Here is an 11,638-nt window from a genome sequence, read left to right as displayed (position 1 = left end):
GGCGGCGGCGGCGGCCCGGCGGCGGCGGCCACGGTGCTGGACGAGGTGGCGGTGCTGGAGCTGGAGGACGGCTGCTGCGGCCGGGACGAGGATACATGGTACATGCGGCTCGCAGCGCGGCCCTGCCCGGCGGCGGCTCCTCCTCCGTGCCCCCGGACGGCCCCGGTGCCCCTCGCCCCAGCTCCCCCTCCTGGGCAGCGCCGGTGGCCGCGGCCCGGCCGTCCGCCCCCGCGGGGCAGCAGAGCCCTGCTCCGACCCCCAGCCGGCTGCAGGCGTCCCCCGCTTCCCCTCTAACGCTCACCCAGCTGGTGCTCTCCAGGCTTTTACAAGCATTAGTCCCCAAAGCTACTTGATCTTGTCCTGCTTAAACTTAAATCTGCTTTTATTTTATTTTTTTTCCCTTTGAAGTGTCATCTGCTTGGTGTGATCGACCCTACCGGTGAACAGGGGCTCCGCGTCCGGGGACCGGGTTTTGTGGCCCGGTTCAGGTCAGAGCTTTATCGCCCGCGCCCGTCCCTGCTCCCGCCCCCGGGCTCCTGCCCCGGGGCTCCTGCCGGCGGGGCCGGAGGCGGCTTGCCTCGGCCACAGCCTGCTCGGCAGCAGGGGCGACGGGGAAGCACGGGGGCAGCCGGCTGCTCCGGCCGGTTTTGCTCAGGGCCGCCCGGCAGCGGCGGGAGGGAGGCACCGACACCGTGCAGGGCCAAGGGCCGGGCGGGCGGCGAGCGCGGCTGCGACCAGCGCACAGGCTTCCCTTTGGGAAGGGCAGAGATTCGCTATTGTTTTTCCCTTTGAAAAAAAGAAATGTCTCTCAAGTTTGGTGTCAGCCTCATTTCAGCCTACTGCTTACATAAGGAATTAAAAATAGCGGAACCGTCCCAGTAATCCTTTATCTGAACAGTGCTTCCTCCCCATCCTAAAATCTCTGCCCAGTTGGGCTCTGGTCTTCCGGGATTTGGGAGGGCTTTTGTCTTTTAGACATTGATCTGCGGGGTTGTTTGTGTATCTTAGGTGCTTATGTAGTTCCAGAACACACGGCTCTACGCTAGTAAATGAAGGTTATTTAAAAAAAAAAAGGCAGAAAATAAAATTGATCTAGAGGAATAATTGTGCCCCTTTAAAAAACAAATATGAGGAGAAATTATAGACTAAAGACATGAAAGATTGTTTGGTGTTGTGTAACTTGCCTCAGCAACTTGTACAAACATCTTGCGGACTATTTAAACGCTGCAAAAATACTGTGGAAATCATTGTCTACGTAGCCATGTTAAACATAATTGATGCTTGATTGTGTTAAAGTGTCAGTAGTAAAATGGATTTTATCCATATTTAAATAACCATTTCAAGTGTCTGTTGAAGCCTCAACCTAGTTTCTTAACCTGTTACAGTTTTTAAAAACAAGCTGGAGTTTACATCAGCTGAGAGTAAAATACAGTATAATGCAGCTGAGATACATTTAAACATCCTTATTTTGATAGCAAAGGAGGGATTTAAAAATCCAAATATCACCAATATTTCTTGAACGTTGATTATGTGTACTTCATAGTACAAAAGTAATACAGTGCCTTAGTTTTTGAAAATTGCTTTTGAGAATCATCATCAGATTTTTATATAAATTTTCATCAATATTGTTTCATTCTGTGTGTCATTCATCTGTATGGGCTGTTCTGAGAATGCTGATTCTGAGTTGAAACAATTTTTCTTTCAGTCCTAAGCCATTGCTTCTGGCGAATGAGTAGAAGTGAATAAATTCCTTTGCATTAGCGCTTTTTTCAAATTTGTTTGTCCCAGTCTTGTTAAACCCAATGTTCTTCCTGCTTATGTTTCAGGGCAGCACAAAGTCAGCGTTATTTTACGCGTCTTAATACAGTGATGATCTTGATCAGTTTCCTATTCGATTTGCACTCTGGAAGCAATCCCAAGTGCAGTTTTGGGGCCAAAACTTATGTTCATGTCATCATGTCACACACGTATGTGTCTACAGGCAAAATTTGGTAATAGGAGTTTGTTAGCTTGTTCAGCTCAGAGTGAGTTGTGTTAGCTGTTGTACATTTTTTTTTTTTTCCCCAAGGATGAATCTCCATTGTTGTCCATTAGTGGCCAGCTGTATGATGTCAGCTGCTTTCGGGTTTTTATAATTTAAGTCATTAAAGCAAACTGATATCTGGAAATCCAAAGGCCAGTATGTTCCTAGTTGCTAATTTAGTATTTTGGGGTCTTAAGTACCTCTTTATTATTTTCAACTGCAGTTACAAAAACAAGAATTGACTTTATTGCAGACAGGCCAAAATTTATTTTTGCTTGTCAGCTTTTTATACAAATGTCTGGTCATTGAGAATTCATCAGTCAGGTGTTTAGCTTTCAAAACACTTCTGCAAGCTAGCAGGAGACCTCAAAGGCTTTATTTTTTTCTTTTGCTTTTTTTCATTTTTCTCAGTATCATGTTTTTAAACCTGTAGCCAAGCACTGTATGAAGTAAGGGGAAATGAGTCCTTTCCTCAGAGAAATTCAGTCGTTGAACTCTGCTGGGATTGCCAGCAGAGATACCAGTTGCAATGAGGATATTTATTCATTGTGTGCTGGATAGAGAGTGCTGATTTACTTCACAAAAAAGATATTGAGTAGACATTAGAAGTGACCGCCTGAAGAGTTCATTCCTTTTTTTGTCTTGCCTTTCGTGCCTCCTCTTTGCATGCCAGATTCCCTTGCAGTATGCAGGTATTTTGCTGGAGTCTGACAATCTGTGTAAGAGTTTGTCAGTAGTCGCATCAATCAGAAGCAATAAGGCATGCTGTCCATCYGAGGAGCTGAGAGCTGTCCTCAGTAGCTATTAATAGTTCACTTCCTGGAAGATTTGTGCTCTCCCAGGTGAACTGATGTCTGCATGTGCACACTAATCTACAAGGACAACAGTAGCAATGCAGATACCAGCTTCAAGAATTTACCCATGATGCTGCTTTGGTACCTGGCTTCCTAAATATGTTTGATCATCTGATTAGTTGCCTACTGTACTCTGAGAATTACAGATATATATAGATGTAGATATATAGATACAGGTATATATACTAGTTTTTCTTGTGTATTTTTTTTCCTGATGGAATCAAATATCAAAACTGGATTTTCATTTCTCAGCAAATGTTTTCTAATCTTTAAAGTCTGAATGTTATACAACATTTAGTTCATTTAGGAGAAGATACTGGGTATGAAAATTACAATCTGCATTCTGACACATTGATTAAATTATTAAAGGTAAACATATGAAATAGATCACAGTAAAATTCTGATTTAAATGTAAAATAAAATGCTGAAATTATTTAAACTCCAGTAAAGATAAGTATGAAGGGGAAAACTGATAGCATCTTTGGTGTGTATACAGCACCTAATGGATTTGAACTTTGGGCAGTGCTGAAATTCAGACAGTGGTAATAATGAGATGAAACATTTTCCTGAGAAATCTAATCTAACTTTGATTTGAAGTTCCAAAGCTGTAGAGGTTATAGTTTGCTATCTCATTTTATGAGGGGGAAGGAAAAATCAGTGTAAACTCTTTTCCTGCTGAATACATTTTGTTAATTGAATTTCATATTACAGGGTTATACACTGTTATAAATTAGCAGGAAATTGAGAGTACAAAAGTAAACTTTTAAGTATTGCATATCTTGCTGATATTTGTGTGTATTTTGGTTAAGGTTATATGTCTTGCCTACCAAGACACTCACCCCTCAAGAGAAATCACTGAGTCCTCTGCAATGGTGCAGACGTGTTCTGGATCATCCAGGTCCTGAGATAGAGGCTGCAAAACGTTCTCTATGCTTTCGATTGGAACAAGGTAATCTTAATCTTTGAATTTCTCTACTATGAAGTTGGCATTTTTGCCTAGCTTATCACTAGTACTCAATGACTTTGACAATTCAGCAAATTTCACAAATAGCAGGCATGCAGTTCTCTCATGTATGCAAGTCTTCCTCTGCTCCGTGAAAACAGCAACTGTTTGAGATATTTTTTCTGATCATATGTTTTTAAAGTATTCTCATTCTTCACTATTCTTTTCCTTCCCTGAATAACTCCTCAGTTTTAAACTCCTTAGCAGTATTAAACATTGGTTAAAATAGAAATTAGGGACTTTTTGGGGAGAGAACTTTGATGCTAGCTTTAGAATGGGTCCAGCACCGAGATTTGAAAAACAGTACTTTTGTTTTTGCGTAAAGCCAATACCATCACAGTAAATTTCATCACAGTAAATTTCATCACAAGTGTAAATTTGTAAGGTATATTTGACCACATCTCACTGTAGTATCAAGACTTAGTGCTAAGTATAGGACAGACAAAGAGGAGCTATAACTTGATTGTTAGCACTGCTTTTTTGGGGTCTCAGTAGCCTGAAGTATTGGGGTCAAGCTGATGGTTGCTCAGTGCCAGTGAACCTATACAGAGTTAGCTCTGGGAGTGCTGGATTTAGTTCTGAATTATTTTTACTTTATTTTTATTTAACCATCCAATCTATTAAGATTGTAATAAGTGTTGTTGAATAATGTGATTAAGGTAGGAAATATTATCTTAAGATTTATAAGTGGCAATGAAAAAAACCGCAGATGAATAATATAGGAGGAGGGTAGGAGAAAGAAGTAAAGCTAATGGCAATGTGGGTATGTGGTTTTATACTTTAGCTACAGCCTTCATTAGAAGAGGTTAAACATGTAGCTATGTGCTTTAGAGGATATTGGAGTTGTGGATTAGTCTCATTCAAAATCAACATTTAACTGAATTGGTCCTAGAGTCCTACAACAATTATTATCCTGGCAATATGCAGCTGAGCTCATTTGCCTAAAATTAGGTGGGCCAAACTGATGTTCATATAGTGGTAATCATCCCAGCCAGCCTTAGGGTGAGATTTGCCTCCACATTCAGGCACCTGAATTTAGGTGTCTGCAGTGTGAGCTCGTGTCAATGCTTCCTTTGCAGTCGATGGGAATTTTTAGCCAGGGGAATCTTGGGAGTTACTCCGATGAGGCGACGGAGGTGTTGACCTTAAGATGAAATCGATAGYTTCATAGGGCCCACTGACACTGACCTCACAGCTGGTCGCCTGAATGTACGTCTGTGAAGTAGGGTGTCCAAATCTGAAGCTGAATCCCAGTGTAGAGGCTCTGTTTGGATTCCCCCATGTAGGCATCCAGTGCCATTTGAGATGCCCTAGGTTACCCTGGCTGACCTCTGGTTTCCACTCATGAAGGAAACAGATCTCCAATGGGTCCTGTGCCATATCTGCTGTTCCTCTAAGGATTTCTTGGCCTTGGTCCCAAAGGCATCTCAGATGGGCCRAGGCATCTAGCTGTGGGCAACTGAATCAAGTCCATAATGTGAATGTAAAGACAAGCCAGAGGAATGCATGATATATTTTTCCCTTCTAAGGTTAAAAAAAAAGACTTAAAAGATTTAAATTAATGGGAAATAAAGACATGAGAAAGGCAAATTTATTGTTTAATTTGCTGCCTCTCTCTGGTTATATGTTCTGTCTATGTCTACACTAAAGAAGTCACAGTAAGTTACCTTGGCAATGAGTCACTTTGATCCGTATGTTCTAGTCATGATGATGGCTTCATGAATTTCCTGGGCTTTGTATAAAGTTTCTGCAAAGTTATATGCCATGTGTAAAACCCCATTATGGAACTATATGTTTAAGGAGGGAATGGACTCCTGTTTCTACTGCAGCAATTGTGTGTTAAAATTGTTTTCATTAATAATTAAATTAATGAACTCTAGTATTGCAAAAGATTTTCTTTTTGTCAGCTTTACCTTTGCAAATAATAAGCAAACATCATGTCATTTTTCATACTCAAACATTGTAGAAGTGGGTTTCATAATATTTATTTCTTTTCTAGTCTTGAAACAAGATGACGCAGCTGGAAGGATCTAATAATTATATTTTAAACCAAAACAAACTTTCTGTAATCTGACCTTCCTGTTTTTATTTTGCCATACAGTCTATCAGTAATCACATGTAATTTTATCGTGATTTTAAAAGTGACTCACTAAGAATGGTGTTCTTTTCTGGTGCAAAAGACTGAAACATTTTACTTGTAAGCTGAAGAGTGTCTTCCCCCCTTTAGCCATATACCTTGAAAGGGCATTTTAGAGGAATTTTAAAATCTAGTTGTACTTCTTCGGTTTGGCACAAAGTCAATGGTAATGTTGATGTACTTCAGAAATACAAAATGTCTAGTCAAAAAGCATTTACAGTGTACCAACCTGTGCTTTTTGAGATAGCTTATAGGTAGAATTTGCTTAATAATTTTTGTCTATGATGCATGAGCCAAAAAATCCCATTTAGATTTTCATAGCTCTTTAAGTGCTATAGTGTGCATAGAAATAAAAAGCAGTAAAAATTGATTTTTTTTTTCTCTGCAAAGTCAGGATATCTGAATGAGGGCACACAGAGAGAAGTGCTGTGAACCAGCAAGTATAATCTTGCCAGGCTGGTTTTTTTTTTTGTAGCCTAGAAATGAGAAGAGGAGGATTATATGATATTGTGCTGAAATAGCAGGAGCCAGGAATCCCTGGCCCACGAGGCCCCTTCCAGTTCTACTTCTGTTTTTTTTTTTTTTATTATTGAAGTTTTAACTCATTCCTGTTTTGTTTGGATGGCTTTTAAATCTGTGCTCATTTATTTCAGCTCCTGTAAGTTTTCCTTATTATATCATATCATGGTTTTCATAAAAATATTGATACGTTGCATGAAATATCCCAGCATTAGAACAGCTCATAACAAACCCAAAGGTCTCATGAGAGACTTATGCCAAAGAAGTCCCAGGCAACCAAATGATAAAATGACTACCTGGTCTTTCAGGCTGGAGAGTCACTTGAATGATGCTTGTTTAATCTGCATCTTGTTGTGCTCAACAATATGTTTCATTTATACTGGAAGTGTCTGTTTTATGTATTCCATAGTGGAGGTAAGATTTCATCTTGGAGTAAAACTTTAAGGGCCTAAGCATAGTAGTCATCTCCAGTAGGTGGTTCTTCTGTGAAACACCATGTGAACTTAGACAAGATTCTCAACATTCATCTGGTCTACCACTAATTCATTAATGCTTATATTTAGTTTGCAATGAATGAGGCCCATTTCAAGCTCTGTTTCTGTGGATTAAGCATGCTAGCTTTGAGGAGGATGACAATTAAATGTAACTTCATTTAATAAGACTTTTTCTGAGAATATTTCCTGTTTTCTGTGAGCAGTTCTAATGTTGAGGTCATCTTTGTTTGATTTTACTCTATGGCCTAACCTGGATCACTTTTCTCTTTTTGTTCCTTTTCAGTCATCTTCTGTTTGAAACCTTTTGTTTTCTTTTGTTTAGAGCACTTCTGTATACTGCAGAGGCAGCTCCCTCTCCCTTCAGTTTTTCATATTTCTATTCCTTTAGATTCATTCAAATCACCAGGACCACATAACAGATTTAACAGTTTGGTGGAGCTTGTTCTGTATTTTCTTGGTAATACTGGGAGATGTTGGGAGATGTCAGTGTTAAGCTCAGTGAGCAGAGAGATGCAATGCGTAAAGTTCCCAGCTGGTGCAGATCAGTATAACTCCTCTGAAATCAATGAAATGATGTTGATTTACATTCTGGCTGAGGATATACTGTATAGCTTCACTTCTGTAAAAAGCTCTGGAGCAGCCGGGTGGATAAACTTAGGAGTTGAGAGGCTTAGCAAGGAGTCAGTCTGTGGGAGCTCAGCTTTTATGCAGGGCTTCAAACCATATCTCATCCGATTCAGCCTTCCAGAGAGAAAAGCCCTCTTTCATGGAGAATGTGAAATATTGGTTAGATTCAGAGTTTGTCTTAGATGAGTTCTCATTCAGTAATGCTGCTTCAGCTGTTTAAAAACAGGCAAAAGGAATCTGCAGATTTGCAATTGGCTGCAGTAATTTATAGTCTTTCTTTTAAGATGAAACTGCTCTTCATTTATTACAATGAATAATGTGCTTCAGGATGAATGCCTTTATGTGGTCTGTGAACGATAAGGCATATAGTGAAGCAGATATACTCTAGTTTTTCTAATTGTTTTTGATCAGTGACATTTTAGCCTTTATTGTGTTGGATCCCAAAGTCATGTGCCAATTAAAGTTTGAAATCCAAACACGTAACATACCCAGATGAAAATTTGAAAAAACAAGGAAATGAAAAAGATGCGTCAGTCAACAGTACTATGTTCTCTTTACCTTTAAAAATATCTTACAGTAAGGCCTCAGGCATAATGTTTTACCCTGATCTCAAACTTTTTGCTTACATAGAAACAGACCAGGTTCTGTCCCATTCTCCTAATTCTCCTCCCCCTTCCTAAGGATTCACAGGGAAATTACACACTTTGAAGTCCTTAAGGTGTAAAAAACATCTCATGAACTGTTATAAATTGCAGTTACAGGGAACTTCTACACTGTAGTCTGTTAACAGCAGAAACACGCAGAAAATATAAATAAGTGAGAGCTTATGTTTCCTATGATTGAGCTGCATCCAGTGCTGTTTTGAACTATGAGTTGTTTTTTTTTCCTTTCGTATAGGTTAAGGTTTATTTGATGTCCACTGAGGCATCAGAGATGTATGTTATGGTGCTCAGGATTTGATTAATAAGATTAATGCAGCTTTCTCATCCTTATTTTTCATATGTGATAGAGATTAAAATTCTATGTAAAATCTTTTAGGGTAGCAAATGGTAATGTGCTGAAACTTGCAGATGATAAGATTGTTGTTTCCATCATAAATAATATAAATTTTAAAGCTCCAGAAGAAATGGCAGAAATGGCAAGAGTGATTCAGTTCTTTTTTGTACATCGTTCTGATAACAAAAAGTGCTGAGTACCTGTAACTGCTATGAGCATCTTAGCACCTTTCAGGGATTGTGGCATCTTGAAGGACAGGATGTATAGCAGATTCCTGCTGCAGTACAAGTTCAGTGCTCAGAACACAAACATACATGCATAGGAGTTATTTCCTATTAGATTTCATTTATTTGAAGGAACCTGTTCTTTGCATCTATATAATTCCAAGCAGTTCTTGGAGTTTTCGCAAAAGCTGATATTGCTGGATTTTCTGATGCAGCTACTGAAGAAGGTTTGTATATTTCGATGTGAAAATTTCATTTTTGATACTCTACTTAGAAGCGTGTGTTTGCATTTCAAACAGAATATTTCTCTAGGACTGGAACATTTCTACTCTGCAAATATACCTCAAGATGGAAGTATTTTTTTGAAAATCCTTGTGGCAATAAATGCATATAAAACCAGACACTTCACTCTTTATTCACTTCACAGATATCCCATCCTTTTTTAATATGGCTCTTATATATTGCACCTACTTTATATCAAATTTTAATAAATGTGCTATTTAAGTAGTTGATTTCACATGTTAGGAATTGATTGTTGTACAACTCATAGAATTAAGTATTTAGTATTTAGTATATTAATATTGGAATTGGTTTCTAGTTATTATAATTACAAAAAGATGCTGAATTTTCAGTCTGAAGTCCTTTATTTAAAGGTTGGTACAGAAGTAGCGTTAGATATTACCTCACTTGAGAAGATATCTATCCTGTATTAGAATGGAAGTGTTCTATTAATATGCACTAACTACAGACCTAGGATCATCAGCTCATCATGAGAGGCAGAACTAGAAATACTGTCCAATTTTATTTGAGGATTTCAGTAGGCTTACTTAAAATAAGGCACACTTAAAGTAAGAATAATTTATGCTTGCAATATTGTCTCAAAGTCTGTAATGCAGTGTGTGCCTGAAAGCCATAGTGATAGCATCAATCCTAACAGTTACACTAAGAATATAGGCACAATTACTATTAAGCAGCAGACTACTAATCATGGTTTTTGTTTTCAAAGTATACAACTACTTGCCCAGATAGAAATTAAAAATAAAACTAGGTTTTATTAATGGACGTGGATACATTTGATAGCTCATCCTCTGAAGATAACTTCTCTATGGGAAAAGGGACCTTTTCAAAACTGGGCTATTTTGGGACCCACACTTCATTTTTGCACCTGATTGTCTATGTGTTTTGTTTATTGTTTACTAGTCCTCAGATTATTGTTACAGCTTTGACATAAATTCTCATTTTACTTCACTGACCATTTTTGATGTCTACAGAGGAGAACTGGGTATAACATTTTAGAATGTAGGTGAGCCTCCCCCATGTGATATCTAGAGGTAGCACTGCTTCAATATTCAAATTTTGTCTGTTTCTGTTTTTTTTACTTTCAGGGAATACTTTGGTTCTTGTCTTCATAGGTATTGCATATTTTGGGGAGCTCTTGCTCAGACTGTTTTATGCTATAATCCATAAGTACTTTTTTTCAGAGTAGTTTAGTTTTAGGATATAGTCCACAGTCTTGTAAGTGTGACATACATTCTTTGTCTTTGGATGGCTGACCTTGCATTTTAGTATATTCAAAACAACTTGGTTATCTGACTTGCTTTACCAAATGTAATCCCCCATGTCTGTCTTCATATTTCATCAAAATATGACACTTGCACCAGGGATTTGTATTTACCTTGACATTATAAAAATATTCTTTTAATACAATAGAACTTTTGTGATGCTATCTGACACTGAAATGTAGCCCGTAAGCTCCAATCTGAGTATTTGTGAGGCATGGGTATTTTCAGATTTGCTTGATCATATATTTTTTATATTGCAAGACAGAGAATAAGTTAGTACAAATGATTGAGATATAGGAGGTTATTAAAATGCAATTCCTGAGTTTCTTGTATAATTTTATTTCATGAATCTCTCCTAAAATATAATTTTCTTAATTTTTATTTGGAGTGGGATATAATTGTAAATGTTTATAATTACAGTAAATGTTTTATTGTGGAATATTCACTCTTTGGGGGTGTCACTAAGCCATTCTTGAAGTCATTAAGTATGGCTTGATCAAAATGTGTAACTCAATGCTTAATTAAAAACTTCAATGTTCTGAGAACATTGAGGGAGAAAAGTAGTGCAAGTCTGATTGCAAGATGAGAATTACTTTTCTTCAGCAAAACCTAGATCAAATCTAGATGATTCATGCTTGTAAAGCCACTTGGAGCAATTTAAAGATTACATTAGCTTTAGGATTTTAGTATCACCTCAGATACTGCAGTACTGTATTGCATAGACACTACTACAGTTTAGAGAACTGTAATAACCAAAAGAACTTAAGATAGGGATTCAAAGACATAGTGGCCAAGCCTTTTTAAAAAGACCTGTGTATGTTTTTTTTTTTTAAAAGGTAATGCCATTTTTGATAGCTTTTTCTTGAAAGGAGAAGAAGTACAGCTGATAGCTGAACATACTGAAGCCTGTATGTTCCCCTACTGCAGAGAGGCATTGCAAATGCATTTTAACTTGGAACAAATAATTTTTTCCACCTTTAGAAAGAAAACAAGCTTTTCCTGTATTCATGTGTCTTCCCCTGTTAAGTAGTAGCAATGTTCATCTTACTGAACATGCAGTATTAATTCAGGTGAGATGACTTGTACCTTGAAGCAGGCATTGCCCAAATGGCTACAAATAGAGCCAGAGGTGGCTAACTTTGGTGAAGACATCTTCTTGTAATCAAATAAATTCTACCATAAGAGCTGATGAGTTATGT

At 38.1% G+C, this 11,638-nt stretch overlaps 1 protein-coding gene across 2 annotated transcripts in view; it reads left to right on the top strand.

Moving 5' to 3' along the window:
- Positions 1–6: 6 nt before the first annotated feature.
- Positions 7–11,638, top strand: part of SLAIN1 (SLAIN motif family member 1) — a 48,049-nt gene continuing 36,417 nt past the window's right edge. The window contains exons 1-2 of one of the 2 annotated variants that reach the window (XM_026077472.1): positions 7–98; positions 3,687–3,826. The gene's annotated coding sequence lies outside the window, so the exon portion shown is untranslated. Of the gene's footprint in view, positions 99–3,686; positions 3,827–11,638 lie in introns of those variants that run through there. The other variant, XM_026077471.1, reaches the window with a different exon arrangement.

This window comes from Apteryx rowi, unplaced genomic scaffold, assembly GCF_003343035.1.
Source record: "Apteryx rowi isolate R43461 unplaced genomic scaffold, aptRow1 scaffold_453, whole genome shotgun sequence".
Taxonomy (NCBI): domain Eukaryota; kingdom Metazoa; phylum Chordata; class Aves; order Apterygiformes; family Apterygidae; genus Apteryx; species Apteryx rowi.
This window is presented reverse-complemented; position numbering and strand designations above follow the sequence as displayed.